Source organism: Nerophis ophidion, linkage group LG28 (assembly GCF_033978795.1).
Source record: "Nerophis ophidion isolate RoL-2023_Sa linkage group LG28, RoL_Noph_v1.0, whole genome shotgun sequence".
Taxonomy (NCBI): Eukaryota; Metazoa; Chordata; class Actinopteri; order Syngnathiformes; family Syngnathidae; genus Nerophis; species Nerophis ophidion.
This window is the reverse complement of record NC_084638.1, coordinates 15,061,090-15,078,888: the sequence shown is the minus strand read 5'-3', so window position 1 is coordinate 15,078,888 and position 17,799 is coordinate 15,061,090.

Genomic DNA, 17,799 nt, shown 5'->3' with positions numbered 1-17,799 from the left:
ATGCATTTGGCAGGAGCAATGAACTGTCAGCGCATTTTATTTCACTGAATACCACTGATTTCCACACACTTTTTTGTCATACACGTAACTATGATAAAGGACACATGTTTTGGCTTGTTCATAGTTTGCGTAACAGTAGTAGAATATTCTTATATGTTATAAATGACCATACGTCCAAGATCAAAACTGGGAATAATAATCCCAGAGAAATGGGGAAAAACGGTCAGCTATTTTTAAGTTGAAGAAACAATATGATTAGGTTATGTATACATGCATATATCCTACATAAACAATGTATGAATACATTAGATCTCTATATATCTTACGGACCAATAGATTTTATCTCTGTTGCTGCAACAGCAGAGAGTTTATTCTGACACTTTGTATTAATATTTTCTATTACATTCCTCCAGTAAACGATCATGTTTACAGTGATTTTTTTATACGTATTTTTCATGTATGTTGCTTTGGATAAAAGTGTCTGCCAAATACTTGAACATATAAAAAACCTGAAAGTCTTTATATCAGCTAAAACCACCAATCTGTTTCACTGGATTCAGAATAAAACCAAAGTCTGTCTTACCCAACAATGTTAGTATTTGAATATTGTTACTTGAAGTCTCATTCCTGGTTACAATTCTACTGTTAAGAGAGTATTGTCTTATATTTTGCTTAAAATAAGAATGCATCATAATCAGTGGCGGCTGATGAATTTTGTTTTAGGTGGGGCTGAAAGTTTGTAAACCAAATACCTGTAGGGGTGTCATCCTCCCCCAAAAGATTTGTTTGTGATTTTCACATACGAATATTGAATATCTTTGCTCCTTCTCAACTCTGTGGTAATATTATTTTCACAAAATACAACCAATAGGATGTTAATGGTAAATCTTACTTGTGAAAAGTAATCCACCGATTCCTATTTTCAACAGTCCGCTCATTTGTGCAGGAAAACCCTGAACACCAGCTACCTCTCAACTGTCAGTTTAGGCTACTCGCCAGGTACTCATCATCACTTCAAGATGGCGGCCAAATTGCTCGCGTCACAGCAGCCAATGCTTGGTTAACTTATAAGATCTCTATGGTTATAACGTCATTGCAAACATTACAATCCGTTACGTCCACTGCAGTTCGCTACCTTATTCATACTTTTTGTCGAGTGATTTTTTAAGCAGGGTTGCATGAGGTACCTACACATAATGTTACGTTAGTGAATGTACCACACATAGTAACGTAACATTAGACGGCGGTCAGCAGCACCGCGTATTTTAGCCTCCTACAAAAAGCCAAACATAGTCAAATTAAGGTCAGTTAAAATGTAAACTATATTAACAATATGCGTACAAATTCCATAGGGCCCTGACATCTACAAAGTACAACTGTGTTCTATGTTCATGTATTTATGTTTTTCATGTGTACGCACAGCATGAAGTAAGGTAACAACAGGATAGAAACTGCTGTGGAACTAGTTACAATGCAATATGCCATCGAAATGCAATGTTAAAACTTTTGTCCAAATAAGTGCAGTTGCACTTGTTTTTTCAAATAAATTTATTCTGTAAAGGAATGAGTTACATGTTTAAAATAAATAAACTGGTTGATAGTGCCATAATAGTGCTGTGGGGCGGCATAGCTCAGTTGGTAGAGTGGCCGTGTCAGCAACTTGAGGGTTGCAGGTTCGATTACCGCTTCCGCCATCCAAGTCACTTCCGTTGTGTCCTTGGGAAAGACACTGTACCCACCTGCTCCCAGTGCCACCCACACTGGTTTAAATGTATCTTAGATATTGGGTTTCACTATGTAAAGCGTTTTGAGTCACTAGAGAAAAGCGCTATATAAATATAATTCACTTCACTAAAGAAGTGCATTGTCAGCACTATTTTTTTTAATAATAAATACATACAGCGTTTTAAAAGCATACACAATCTGTGTAAATATATTAGTCTGTGGTTGAAAAGACTTGAAATGACTCGAAACTCAAAATGCAGAACTTGGGACTTGACTTGAGATTTTCCAGTTTTGACTTTGGACTTGACTCGGGACTTGACTCGAGACTTGAGGGTAAAGACTTGAGACTTACTTGTGACTTGCAAAACAATGACTTGGTCGCACCTCTGACTGCATGTAGTATAATGTATTAGCTCCACTTTACATCATGTGTGTTTTTGACGTATACAAATCTGTCTAGCACACTATAGACAAACTCTGTTGTTTTGCAGGCAAAAGTTACATTACTGCTCTAAAACAATGCTGCTACTTGGCCAGCTAATTAGCCTGAAATGCATCATGAAGGTCCTGGTTATTTATAAAGTTAAATGTGCACTCTTTTTTACCATTTGCTATCTTAGGGGTTACTTCCTTCTGGAGCTTCAGCTGTGTTTCTCTTTTTACACATGGAGGAGAATAGGAGCTGAGCTCATTCATGTATGACTATCATCAGTAGATGATAATAATCACTCCACAACCCCTATTGACCTGTAAAAGTCAGGGCAGAGGAGCACAGAAAAAGAGAGGGGAAAGGCCTCTACTGGAAAGGTGAGTAGGAGAATAATGATACATATAAATATATATGATACATATTTTTATATATATATATATATATATATATATATATATATATATATATATATATATATATATATATATATATATATATATATATATATATGTATATATATATATATATATATATGTGTATATAAAATGTATATATATCCATTATATATATATATATGTATGTATATGTATGTGTATATATATATATATATATATATATATATATATATATATATATATATATATATATATATGTCTTGATTGGATTATCCAGAGAATAGTGCTCAATACCGTGGTAGAGCGCAATATGTAGGTGTAGGAAAAATCACAAGACTACTTCATCTCTACAGAACTGTTTCATGAGGGGTTCCCTCAATCATCAGGAGATTATTATATATATATATATATATATATATATATATATATATATATATATATATATATATATATATATATATATATATATATATATATATATATATATATATATATATGTATATATATATACATATATGCGTCTGTAATATCTATATATATATATATATATATGTATATATATATATATATATATATATATATATATATATATATATATATATATATGTATATATATATATATATATATATATATGTATATATATATGTATATATATAAATATATATATATATATGTATATATATATATATATATATATATATATATATATATATATATATATATGTATATATATATATATATATATATATATATATATGTATATATATATATATATATATATATATATATATATATATAGATAGATAGATATTAGAGACGTGCGGTTTGCGGTCTCATCCACGGAGTCCGCGGATAAACCGCAGGTCGGGCGGGTAACATGACGAAAAAATAGATTTCAAATAGATTCAGGTGGGTAGCGGTTGAACCATTTGGAAATATTTGATATACATGGTTCAGGGATTGGTATCCTTTCCCATTCAAAGAGCCATTTAGGACCCATGTCACAAAGCGAAGAAAACAAAAAGGGGCGAAAATTTTCTAAATCAACTGCCGGTAGTCACCCAATTAATAAGTATTAGTGCATGCTATGAAGCCATTGGCTTTGTCACCTTCTACAGCATGTAAGATCTGCTTGTCAGTCCAGCAACATGTTGTGTGTGACTTCCACTCACACACGCACACGACTGCAAGGCCTACTGGGTGACAAAGAGTACACTAATGGTTGTGATAGAAACAATTTTAACACTCTTAGTAATATGTGCCATGCTGTAAAGCCACACCAAACAAGAATGACAAACACATTTTGGGAGAACATCCTCCCAGTAACACAACATAAACTCAACACAACAAATACCCAGAATCCTTTGCATCCATGACACAACCTGGCTATTTACTACACCCTGCTAGCAGCAAAAAACCCCGTGTGTCGGTAAGGTGGGCGGGGTTTGGGGCGCGGGGGTGTAAAATATATTCATATATGTATATATATGTATATATATGTATATATATGTATATATATATATGTGTGTATGTATGCATATATACATATATATGTATATATGCATATATATTAATATATATATATATATATATATATATAAATATATATACATATATATATTTATATATATACATATATATATATATATATATATATATATAAATATATATACATATATATATTTATATATATACATATATATATATATATATATATATATATATATATATATATATATATATATATATATATATACATATATATATATATATATATATATATATATATACATATTTATATATATAAATATGTATATATATATATATACACATATATACATATTTACATACAAAAATATACATATATATACACACTAGAGATGCACGGTTTGCAGTCTCATCCGCGGAGTCTGCGGGTCGGGCGGTTGACATGACGAATAAATTGATTTTCATTAGTTTTGGACGGGTGGCGGTTGAATCATCCGGAGACATTTGATAAACACGGTCCTGGGATCGGTATCCTTTGCCATTCAAAGAGCCATTTAAGACCCGTGTCACAAAGCGAAGAAGTCAATGCGAGACGATATTAATCTCTTGAATGACTCACGGCAGCCACCCAGTTTTTAAATATTATTGCGTGCTATGATGCCACTGGCTTTGCCACCTTCTACATCAGACACGATTTGATTGTCCAGCATCATGTTGTGTGTAGCTTCCACAGCAATATGCACACGACTCCAAGGCATACTGTGTGACACAGAGTACACTAATGGTTGTGATATAAACAATTTTAACACTTTTAGTAATATGCGCCACACCAATTAAGAATGACTAACACATTTCGGGAGAACATCCTCACAGTAACACAACATAAACGCAACACAACAAATACCTACAGGTATAATCCTTTGTATTCGTGACACTTCCTGCCTATTTTATACACCCCAAACCCCGCCAACCCCCCGTGCGTCGGTAAGGTGGGCGGGGTTGGGGGCGCGGGGGTGTAAAATATATTCAGGAGGTGTCATGAATACAAAGGATTATGGGTATTAGTTGTGTTGCGTTTATGTTGTGTTACTGTGAGGATGTTCTCCCGAAATGTGTTTGTCAATCTTGTATTGTGTGGCTTCATAGCGTGGCGCATATTACTATGAGTGTTAAAATTGTTTATATCACAACCATCAGTGTACTCTTTATCACCCAGTATGCCTTTCAATCTTGTACATGAGTGTGCAGAAGCTGCACACAACATGTTGCAGCACTAACAATTGGATTGTACATGCTGTTGAATTTGTCAAAGACTATGATATCACGGCATGCCCATGTTCTTGTCATCAGGACAATTGTTAATGATTAGTCATGACGACGTTAGTTCCTCTAAACGACTAAGTTACTATGTGGAACATTTTAAAATACCTCTGGGAGTGGTAAAGATGGCCAACCGCTGACGAAAGACAGTGGGCGGTTGGCGGGCGGGCATGGTCCCGATAAAATGTTTGTCTGGGTGGACGGCAGGTGGATGACATTTTTGGTGACGCGGATGATATAATTGTCTATACGCGCATCTCTAATACACACACACACATCCTGCTCCTTCTCAGACATTGGTGTAAATGTATAATTGTATAATTAAGGTATAATTGTCTATCGATCAAAGCTGCACATCAATGAAGGAGGTATATAAAAAAATTAAATGGAATGAAATGAAATATATAATAATAAGAATGCTGTGATAGGCTCCAGCACCCCCCAAGACCCCAAAAGGGACACGCGGTAGAAAATGAATGGATGGATGGATTGGATTGGATTTTATATAGCACTTTTCTATTATTAAATACTCAAAGTGCTCACAGAGGAGTGAGAACCCATCATTTATTCACAACTGGTGGGGGTAAGCTACATTACATACATACATACATACATATATATATATATATATATATATATATATATATATATATATATATATGTCTTGATTGGATTGTCCAGAGAATAGTGCTCGATACCGTGGTAGAGCGCAATATGTAGGTGTGGGAAAAAAATCACAAGACTACTTCATCTCTACAGATCTGTTTCATGAGGGGTTCCCTCAATCATCAGGAGATTTTAATGGAAGCATTCACATACAATGGTTTATATAGAGCACATAGTGGGTGGGTACAAGCAGGCGTAGGGTGTGGTGATTGGCTCATGTGTTACCTAGGAGGTGTTTCCGTCTATGGCGGCATGTTGAAATGATTTCACTGCGCTTGTTGAGAGATGATAGATCTGGATGATATATAATAAACAGTTTCTCTTTTAAGCATAGGTTGCATCTTTTATTACCACTGTTGTAAGGTGTGCTGGATGCAAGAATTTGCCATGTTATTGAATATTCAACATTATTGTCTTTGAGGTTCCAAATGTGTTTGCTGAGTTCTGTAGAATTCCGCAAAGTCTGGTTTCTAAAGGAGGCGTTGTGATTATTCCATCTTGTTTTGAACGCTCCTTCGGTTAATCCTACGTACGTGTCGGATGTGTTAATGTCCTTGCGTATTACCTTTGCTTGGTAAACGACTGATGTCTGTAAGCACCTTCCGTTGAGAGGGCAATCAGGTTTCTTGCGACAGTTACATTCATTATTGGTTTCAGAGTCGTTTAGTCTGGGGGTAGGCAGTCCTTTTGCAATTGCTTTGTTGTGGTTTGAAATGATTTGTTGCATGTTATTCATACAGCTGTAGCTCAATTTAATGTTGTTCTTGTTGAATATTTTTCTTAGGGTGTTGCCTTTGGGGAAGTGTTTGTCGATCAGAGTGAGGAACTTGCGGCCGATGTTGGTTGAGACGTCTTTGCTGAATGGCGGATTGTACCAGATGATGTTGTTTCGTTTTCTGCTCTTTTTTGGTTGGTTTCCTGGGGTGGGTTCATAGGTAAGGGTGAAGTTGTATCCGCTTTCATCAAGTGCTTTCTGGTACGGGGGGGTTGCTTGGTCGAATTCAGCTTTGCTGGATGACAGCATCGATAGTCTTTTATTAATTCCGGTAGGTATTCTTTTTGTGGTGGTGGGTGGGTGGTTGCTGTCGTGGTGCACTTATTGGAGTGTTGTGTTGGGTTTCGTGAATGGTTGGTAGCTGTTATTTCTCAGGTTGAAAGTGACGTCGAGGAAGTTGACGGTTTGCTTGTTGGCTTCAATCGTGATCCGTAGGCCGTTTTCTTTGAAGATTTGGCATATGCGCTTCTTGGTGTTCTCGCTGCTCCTTGGCGAGGCGCGGCACACTGCCAGTCCGTCATCACGGTAAATGCCAAGGTTCAGGGGAGTTTTGACGGCGCAGAAACGTGCGAACTCGTTGGGAGTTTCCTCCTCTCCCAGCTTGCTAGCCTCAACCTGAACCTTGGCATTTACCGTGATGATGGACTGGCAGTGTGCCGCGCCTCGCCAAGGAGCAGCGAGAACACCAAGAAGCGAATATGCCAAATCTTCAAAGAAAACGGCCTACGGATCATTAGAATTTGATTAAAATAAAAACTTTTTATTTTAAGTAAAATATACATTTACCATAGCTGTTTATCTATTTTATGGCTGAATGCAGTTAATCATAGAACTGGCCTTCAATGTATTAAAAAAGTATTGATTTCGAGTCGAGAATCGTTTTGAATCAGGAACCAATTCTGAATTAAATCGTTACCCCCCAAGAATAGAATTGAATCTTATCATGTTGTGCCCAAAGATACAGAGCCCTATTATATATGTTCCCTCCTTTTTTAGTCTATTTGCTTGTGCACAATGAAAAAAGATTGATCTCGATTAAAATGAGTGATAATTAATGTGATTCGTCTAATTTAGTCCACAGCAAACCTTTGATTAATCCGATTTCAAATTAAAACAGCACTAATTGCATTATAAATCTGTCAATATTTTTTACATATTGAAATAAAATAAAACTGTATTTCCAATCACAAACAAAGGGTTCAACTTCGGCCTAAACCCTTTCGGTCTGCAACATTTTCAATGTATGAATGTACAACTGTTTGTTTACGTAAAAGTGTTTGTTTATTTTGTTTACCACTGATCGAAGAAATAATAAATAAACTCTCCCGTGGTCTTCTTGCATCAAGCTTGTAGGCTGGAATGACCTCTACACCTTGTGGCCTTATCTCACCTCCCTCATGGCTGGACGTTATAAACTCTGTGGGAACCCCCTCCCTCCTCCTGCTCGGCGGTGCATTGTGTTCTTTTGGACATTGTGTGTCCCAGCAGATAATGTGTCCTCTCCTCTTCCCCTGGCCCCGTCCCATCTAAAGAAGAGCTATGAGGCGCACGCTGTCAGGCACTAACTGCACACCAGGCGCGACCTGACCGAGGGGGGTTAACACTTGCTTTTCATCTGGGATCACAGGACACCTCCCAAGACCCGCTGCTCCTGGACGGCACGCCTGTGATGGCAAGTGGCACTGATGGATGCTGACGGGTCGTTTTGGTGTGTGGACGATAACTCTATTGAACTCTGAAGCAATCCTGGGTCTTTCAATGAATTCATAAAAAGGGCTATTTATTTCTTTTTGGGATCCAAGCTAAATAGATTTGTCATGCTGGAAGGTGAAAAAACATATTTCTTCAAAAGTGTACATATGATAGATATTCTAACAACTGTTAGTAAAAGTCATCAGCAGGAATAATGTGCTCCTTACTGCTGTTACCACATCGGTTCTGTGTCTGGTCTGTTGTGCAATAAATATGTTGTGATAAGTTACAATGTGCTCAAAGAGAGAATTGTTTTCCTTTGCACATTTCAAATTATTAAAAAAAATAATTGTCATAAAAAATGAGTTTTAATATTTTGTAACGTCTAATCCCAAAGGGAATAAGGGGTAGAAAATGGAAAATGGATAAATGGATGGATAATCTTTAATCTCATGATTTTTGGTCCGGATCATGTTTTTGTGTTTTCTGTTAGTTTTGGACTACTTTAGTTCCTAATTTTTGTGCACCTTTGTTTGTTTTAGTTACCATGGTTACTTATTATTTCCACCTGCCTCTGATTAGTGTTTGCCCGCTCAACTGTTGCCCAAGCGCGAGCACTAATCAGAGGCATTATTTAAACCTGCCTTGCCCCGCAGTCAGTGCTGGAGTATTGTTTGCTGTATGCTGTGGACTGCCTGTTTTTTGTTTTTTTTAATGCTGTGAGCTATTCCCTGGATCCCGACTCCTGTCCCTGTTGCTTTTTCTTGGTTTCTGGTTCATGTTTTCCTTGCTTCTTTTTTTTTTTTTTATCATCAAATCAATGTTTTCATGAACCAATCCTGTCATCTCTGCATCTTGGGGTTCGTCACCACCACTTCATGACAATTAACAGTATTTAAACTAATACGAATGAGATTTAAACTGCATTCCATTAACTTATTTTGCACAATTTAAAGTCTTTATTGTGTCATTTTGAGTATATAAAAATATATATACAAAAATGGTGATGTCATAAGAGAATAAAAAAAATGATATTTACACTTTTATATTTGGATTCATCATAATTAATCACAGGTTTTTACTTGCTTACTTGCAACTTAAATTTTAACTTAAAAATGAACCAGATATTTGGAACCAAATACAATTTTTATTTTATTTTATTTCATCTTATTTGATTTAATTGTCAGATTGTCATACAGGAACATTTTTTTTTATGTTTTACTTATATGCACGTCATCCAAAGGCTCAAAACTTTTATTTTGATTCCAGTCAGGTTTGTTTTTAAGTGAAATTTGCCAGTGAGCAAACCTGTCAGTCTTCGATGGAGATTTATTTGTGTCTTTAAGCATTTTTTTGACAGTGAATTTATTAAACTGATTTTTGTGTGTTTAAATTTTGTGATTTTTTTTTTTACATCAAATTATGCTGACAATTTCATTGAAAACAAATGCAGTGTTTTAAAATGCAATCTCTAAAAATTCAGCCTCTAAAAAGTCAGTGTGAAAAAATTCAGTGTAAATATTCAGTGTAAAAAAAAATTCAGTGTCTAAAAATTCAGTGCATAAAAATAATATTTATAAATGTACAGTGTAAAAAAATTCAGTGTCTAAAAAATCTGTTACTGCTTCAAAATGGAAGACTCATTTCTTAGGACAGAAGCAATCGATCCTGTCTCAGAACCAGCATATGAGGCTTTATATGTTTGAAGTCACATACAGGTCTTGCAAAGCAGCATAAACAAGGCAGTTAACTTGGCTATCTTGACATAATACAAAATTGTTGAGTGACATACGAAGCTACTTCATGCAGGGCTTGTTTTCAGCGCAAAAAAGCCTGATAGCAAGTGTCAGGCGAAGGCAGGATTCTACAGCAAAGTTCTGCAGAACAGTGATATTATATCCAATATGTGGATCAATCAATCAATCAATGTTTATTTATATAGCCCCAAATCACAAATGTCTCAAAGGGGACCGAAAGCAATGGATGTCGAGCGGGTTTAACATGATACTGTGAAAGTTCAATCCATAGTGGCTCAAACACAGCCGCGAGAGTTCAGTTCAAGCGGATCCAAGACAGCAGCGAGAGTCCAGTCCACAGGAAACCATCCCAAGCGGAAGCGGATCAGCAGCGTAGAGATGTCCCCAATCGATACAGGCGAGCGGTCCATCCTGGTCCCGACGAGCGGTCCACCCTGGGTCTCGACTCTGGACAGCCAGTACTTCATCTATGGCCATCGGACCGGACCCCCTCCACAAGGGAGGGGGGGACATAGGAGAAAGAAAAGAAGCGGCAGATCAACTGGTCTAAAAAGGAGGTATATTTAAAGGCTAGAGTATACAGATGAGTTTTAAGGTGAGACTTAAATGCTTCTACTGAGGTAGCATCTCGAACTGTTACCGGGAGGGCATTCCAGAGTACTGGAGCCCGAACGGAAAACGCTCTATATCCCGCAGACTTTTTTTGGGCTCTAGGAATCACTAATAAGCCGGAGTCTTTTGAACGCAGATTTCTTGCCGGGACATATGGTACAATACAATCGGCAGCTAGACCGTGTAGTATTTTATACGTAAGTAGTAAAACCTTAAAGTCACATCTTAAGTGCACAGGAAGCCAGTGCAGGTGAGCCAGTACAGGCGTAATGTGATCAAACTTTCTTGTTCTTGTCAAACGTCTAGCAGCCGCATTTTGTACCAACTGTAATCTTTTAATGCTAGACATGGGGAGACCCGAAAATAATACGTTACAGTAATCGAGACGAGACGTAACAAATGCATGGATAATGCTCTTGGCGTCTTTAGTGGACAAAATGGAGCGAATTTTAGCGATATTACGGGGATGAAAGAAGGCCGTTTTAGTAACGCTTTTAATGTGTGACTCAAAGGAGAGAGTTGGGTCGAAGATAATACCCAGATTTTTTACCGAGTCACCTTGTTTTATTATTTGGTTGTCAAATGTTAAAGTTGTATTATTAAATAGAGGTCGGTGTCTAGCAGGACCGATAATCAGCATTTCCGTTTTTTTGGCGTTAAGTTGCAAAAAGTTAGCGGACATCCATTGTTTAATTTCATTAAGACACGCTTCCAACTGACTACAGTCCGGCGTGTTGGTTTTTTATGTTTTGCCATTTGTGTTGCGTCTTTGTTGCTCGATCTTGCTCAATTATAAAAGATGTCGATGAAGGATGTGGTTTGCAGGAGCTCAACACATTCTCAGTGTGCAGTGTTTTACTGGTAATCATTTATTGCAAATCCCACATTGTATGTTCTTATGTAGATTCTAACTGTCATGTAATTCAGTAAAATAATTGAAGTGTATTCCGTTTTTGAAATGGTAATATCAATTTAGCATTAGAGCTGGCCCGCCGGTGTTATACAGCGTCGGTGCCGCTGTAACAACGCATTCACCGCTAATACTCATCCATCCATCCATCCATCCATCCATCCATCCATCCATCTTCTTCCGCTTATCCGAGGTCGGGTCGCGGGGGCAACAGCCTAAGCAGGGAAACCCAGACTTCCCTCTCCCCAGCCACTTCGTCCAGCTCTTCCCGGGGGATCCCGAGGCGCTCCCAGGCCAGCCGGGAGACATAGTCTTCCCAACGTGTCCTGGGTCTTCCCCGTGGCCTCCTACCGGTTGGACGTGCCCTAAACACCTCCCTAGGGAGGCGTTCGGGTGGCATCCTGACCAGATGCCCGAACCACCTCATCTGGCTCCTCTCCATGTGAAGGAGCAGCGGCTTTACTTTGAGTTCCTCCCGGATGGTAGAGCTTCTCACCCTGTCTCTAAGGGAGAGCCCCGCCACCCGGCGGAGGAAACTCATTTCGGCCGCTTGTACCCGTGATCTTATCCTTTCGGTCATGACCCAAAGCTCATGACCATAGGTGAGGATGGGAACGTAGATCGACCGGTAAATTGAGAGCTTTGCCTTCCGGCTCAGCTCCTTCTTCACCACAACGGATCGATACAACGTCCGCATTACTGAAGACGCCGCACCGATCCGCCTGTCGATCTCACGATCCACTCTTCCCCCACTCGTGAACAAGACTCCTAGGTACTTGAACTCCTCCACTTGGGGCAGGGTCTCTTCCTCAACCCGGAGATGGCATTCCACCCTTTTCCGGGCGAGAACCATGGACTCGGACTTGAAGGTGCTGATTCTCATTCCGGTCGCTTCACACTCGGCTGCGAACCGATCCAGTGAGAGCTGAAGATCCCGGTCAGATGAAGCCATCAGGACCACATCATCTGCAAAAAGCAGAGACCTAATCCTGCGGTCACCAAACTTATACTTGCCAAACCTCCTAATTTTCCCGGTAGACTCCCGAAGTTCAGTGCCCCTCCCGAAAATCTCCCGGGGCAACCATTCCCCCGAATTTCTACCGATTTCCACCTGGACAACTATATTGGGGGCGTGCATTTAAGGCACTACCTTTAGCGTTCTCTACAACCTGTCGTCACGTCCGTTTTTCCTCCATACTAACAGCATGTCATATAATATGTGTGGCTTTTACACACGCACACGAGTGAATGCAAGGCATACTTGGTCAACAGCCATACAGGTCACGCTAAACAACTTTAGCACTGTTACAAATATGCGCCACACTGTGAACCCACACCAAACAAGAATGACAAACACATTTCGGGTGAACATCCGCACCGTAACACAACAGAACAAATACCTAGAACCCTTTGCAGCACTAACTCTTCCGGGAAACTTCCAGCAAACTGACCAATAATTAACGTTTTATTCATGCATTTTCTCTTGCTACTTCAAGGCTTGAATGTTTGGTTCATTCATTATTGTTATTTTATTTTCAAATGTATTATTAGACTGTGGAAAAAATTTGATATTTATCTCAGAAGATTGCAAATTGAAAAAAAGGCAAAACATTTTTATTTAAATTGTATTTGATGTGCCATTGATATTTTTTTTAATTATTATTATTATTATTTGAAACTGGATTTTGCATGTCACTAAAGTTATATAAGCCTTGCTTGTTCAATATTTAATGCAAAACTTGTTTGGATCCCTATTAAAAGGTTCATTTGTTCAACCTTGGCCCGCGGCTTTGTTCCGTTTAAAATTTTGGCCCACTCTGTATTTGAGTTTGACACCCCTGCTGTAGTGTGTTGTGCATCTATTAATGATCAAACTTTGCACTAATATGTGTCTGCAGACTTGGAGGCTGTATGTTAAGGCCAGCACTTGTGGAGCCACACCTTCAGACCCCTCATCGTTTTCCGACAGGGCCACCTCCTGGTTGACTTTGAAGTTACAACTGCACACTACCACTCAACATAACAAAATCCACATAAAATATTAGGATGTAGGTGTTTGTAACGCTTGGAACACTTTACAAAGCCTTTGTACTAAATAGCCAAAAATGAAATTAAATTATTTTAAATGCTCCATTGCGGGCATCACGGTGGCAGAGGGGTTAGTGTGTCTGCCTCACGATAAGAAGTCCCTGCAGTCCTGGGTTCAAATCCAGGCTTGGGATCTTTCTGTGTGGAGTTTGCATGTTCTCCCCGTGAATGCGTGGGTTCCCTCCGGGTACTCCGGCTTCCTCCCACTTCCAAAGACATGCACCTGGGGATAGGTTGATTGGCAACACTAAAAAATTGGCCCTAATGTGTGAATGTGAGTGTGAATGTTGTCTGTCTATCTGTGTTGGCCCTGCGATGAGGTGGCGACTTGTCCAGGGTGTACCCCGCCTTCTGCCCGATTGCAGCTGAGATAGGCGCCAGCGACTCCGAAAGGGAATAAGCGGTAGAAAATGGATGGATGGATGGATGCTCCATTGCATGGAGTTATTTTTACTGAAACAGCTTAATACAGCCTACAATGAAATATATTGAATGACATGGTTTTAATTATTTTATTGCACAAGCTACCACTGCAGAAATGACATATAAAAAGACCTGAAGAGATAGTTAAGCAATTAAATGTATTCAAATCAATACAAAAAAACAATTAATACACCATTTATTTTGGCTTTGACAATTGTGTAGTACACACAGGATTATGGGGCTTCACGGTGGCAGAGGGGTTAGTGCGTCTGCCTCACAATACAAAGGTCCTGCAGTCCTGGGTTCAAATCCAGACTCGGGATCTTTCTGTGTGGAGTTTGCATGTCCTCCCCGTGGAAAAATAGTATATTTGCAGATACATTTCACATCATCAGTGTATCCCACTGTTGATGGAGTTGTGGTGAGGAGTGACTTCAAATGGTTGAGGAAGACCCTCTTCACCCATCTGAAGAGGGTCTGTTCTTCTTTCCTATCTATGTAAACACGGACCAGCTTCATCGATGCCAACTTGGACGGCTTGCCACCGAGTATACTCCAAGAAAAAGGGTTGAGAAATATTGATTTAGTGTGTTGTGTGGCAAAAGTTCCCTGAAATACTGACTACCGTATTTCCTTGCATAGCCGCCGGGGCGCTAATTAATTTAAAACCTCTTCTCACTCCTGCGCTTATTCAAAGCATGCGGTAAAAGTAAGCAGGCGCTAATATTTTTAAAACCTCTTCTCACCCCCTGCGCTTACCAATGGCATGCAGTAGAAAATTGAGTGTGATAAAAAAAAATTATAATAATAAAACATTATTCTGCGTCCGCGGCTCAGTGATTGGGGACCACTGCTCTACAGCATCTCTACAGCATGTCATCGCACTCACTTTTACACCATGCTGTCTGCATGCCGGCCGGACACATGCATTTCGCTGCTTCTTATACGAGATTGCAATTCATAGTTGGTCAACAGCCATACCTTTTACACTGATCTTTGTGATGTGGACGGCTTTTCTTTTAACTCTATGTTATTATTAATCAATCAATCAATCAATCAATGTTTACTTATATAGCCCTAAATCACTAGTGTCTCAAAGGGCTGCACAAACCACTACGACATCCTCGGTAGGCCCACATAAGGGCAAGGAAAACTCACACCCAGTGGGACGTCGGTGACAATGATGACTATGAGAACCTTGGAGAGGCGGAAAGCAATGGATGTCGAGCGGGTCTAACATGATACTGTAAAAGTTCAATCCATAATGGATCCAACACAGTCGCGAGAGTCCAGTCCAAAGCGGATCCAACACAGCAGTGAGAGTCCCGTTCACAGCGGAGCCAGCAGGAAACCATCCCAAGCGGAGACGGATCAGCAGCGCAGAGATGTCCCCAGCCGATACACAGGCGAGAAGTACATGGCCACCGGATTGGACCGGACCCCCTCCACAAGGGAGAGTGGGACATAGGAGAAAAAGGAAAGAAACGGCAGATCAACTGGTCTAAAAAGGGAGTCTATTTAAAGGCTAGAGTATACAAATGAGTTTTAAGGTGAGACTTAAATGCTTCTACTGAGGTGGCATCTCGGACTGTTACCGGGAGGGCATTCCAGAGTACTGGAGCCCGAAATTAAAACGCTCTATAGCCCACAGACTTTTTTTTGGGCTTTGGGAATCACTAATAAGCCGGAGTCCTTTGAACGCAGATTTCTTGCCGGGACATATGGTACAATACAATCGGCAAGATAGGATGGAGCTAGACCGTGAAGTATTTTATACGTAAGTAGTAAAACTTTAAAGTCACATCTTAAGTGCACAGGAAGCCAGTGCAGGTGAGCCAGTACAGGCGTAATGTGATCAAACTTTCTTGTTCTTGTCAAAAGTCTAGCAGCCGCATTTTGTACCAACTGTAATCTTTTAATGCTAGACATGGGGAGACCCGAAAATAGTACGTTACAGTAATCGACACGAGACGTAACAAACGCATGGATAATGATCTCAGCGTCTTTAGTGGACAGAATGGAGCGAATTTTAGCGATATTACGGAGATGAAAGAAGGCCGTTTTAGTATCGCTTTTAATGTGTGACTCAAAGGAGAGAGTTGGGTCGAAGATAATACCCAGATACTTTACCGTGTCGCCTTGTTTAATTGTTTGGTTGTCAAATGTTACAGTTGTATCATTAAATAGAGGTCGGTGTCTAGCAGGACCGATAATCAGCATTTCCGTTTTTTTGGCGTTGAGTTGCAAAAAGTTAGCGGACATCCATTGTTTGATTTCATTAAGACACGCCTCCAGCTGACTACAATCCGGCGTGTTGGTCAGCTTTAGGGGCATGTAGAGTTGAATAATTAATGATATTTATCTTTGTGGAAACACTGATCATCTTAATTATTTCCCACAATAAATATATATAGAAACAGATAAATATCAATATGCAACACTTTATTTTTATATTTTCTCTAAGTGCACATGTTTCAAATTGAACATTTTCAAATGATCACTTCTAAGACAGTCTTGTGAAATCACAATATCCCATTTTAACTAGCTAGCCACTACATTTTTTAACAAATCATGAATTACTTTTCTTTTACGGAAGGTTTTTTGTAGAGAATAAATGATGAAAAAAAAAACACTTATTTGAACGGTTTAAAAGAGGTGAAAACACGAAAAATAACAAAATCAAATTTTGAAACATAGTTCATCTTCAATTTCGACTCTTTAAAATTCTAAATTCAACCGGAAGAAAGAAGAGAAAAACTAGCTAATTCGAATCTTTTTGAAAAAATTTAAAAAATAATTTATGAAACATCATTAGCAATTTTTCCTGATTAATTTTAGAACTTTGATGACATGTTTTAAGTAGGTTAAAATCCAATCTGCACTTTGTTAGAATCTATAACAAATTGGACCAAGCTATATTTCTAACAAAGACAAATCATTATTTCTTCTACATTTTCCAGAACAAATATTTTAAAAGAAATTCAAAAGACTTTGAAACAAGATATAAATTTGATTTTAGAGATTTTCTGGGTTTGCCAGAATATTTTTTTTTATTTTAATCATAAGTTTGATGAAATATTTCACAAATATTCTTTGTCGAAAAAACAGAAGCTAAAATGAAAAATTAAATGAAAATGTATTTATTATTCTTTACAATAAAAAATATAAATGTACTTGAACATTGATTTTAATTGTCAGGAAAGAAGAGGAAGGAATTTAAAAGGTAAAAAGGTATATGCGTTTAAAAATCCTAAAACAATTATTATGGTTGTATTTTTTCTGTAAAATTGTCTTTCTGAAAGTTATAAGAAGCAAAGTAAAAAAATAAATGAATTTATTTAATTAAACAAGTGAAGACCAAGTCTTTAAAATATTTTCTTGGATTTTCAAATTCTATTTGAGTTTTGTCTCTCTTAGAATTAAAAATGTCAAGCAAAGCGAGACCAGCTTGCTAGTAAATAAATACAATGTAAAAAATAGAGACAGCTCACTGGTAAGTGCTGCTATTTGAGCTATT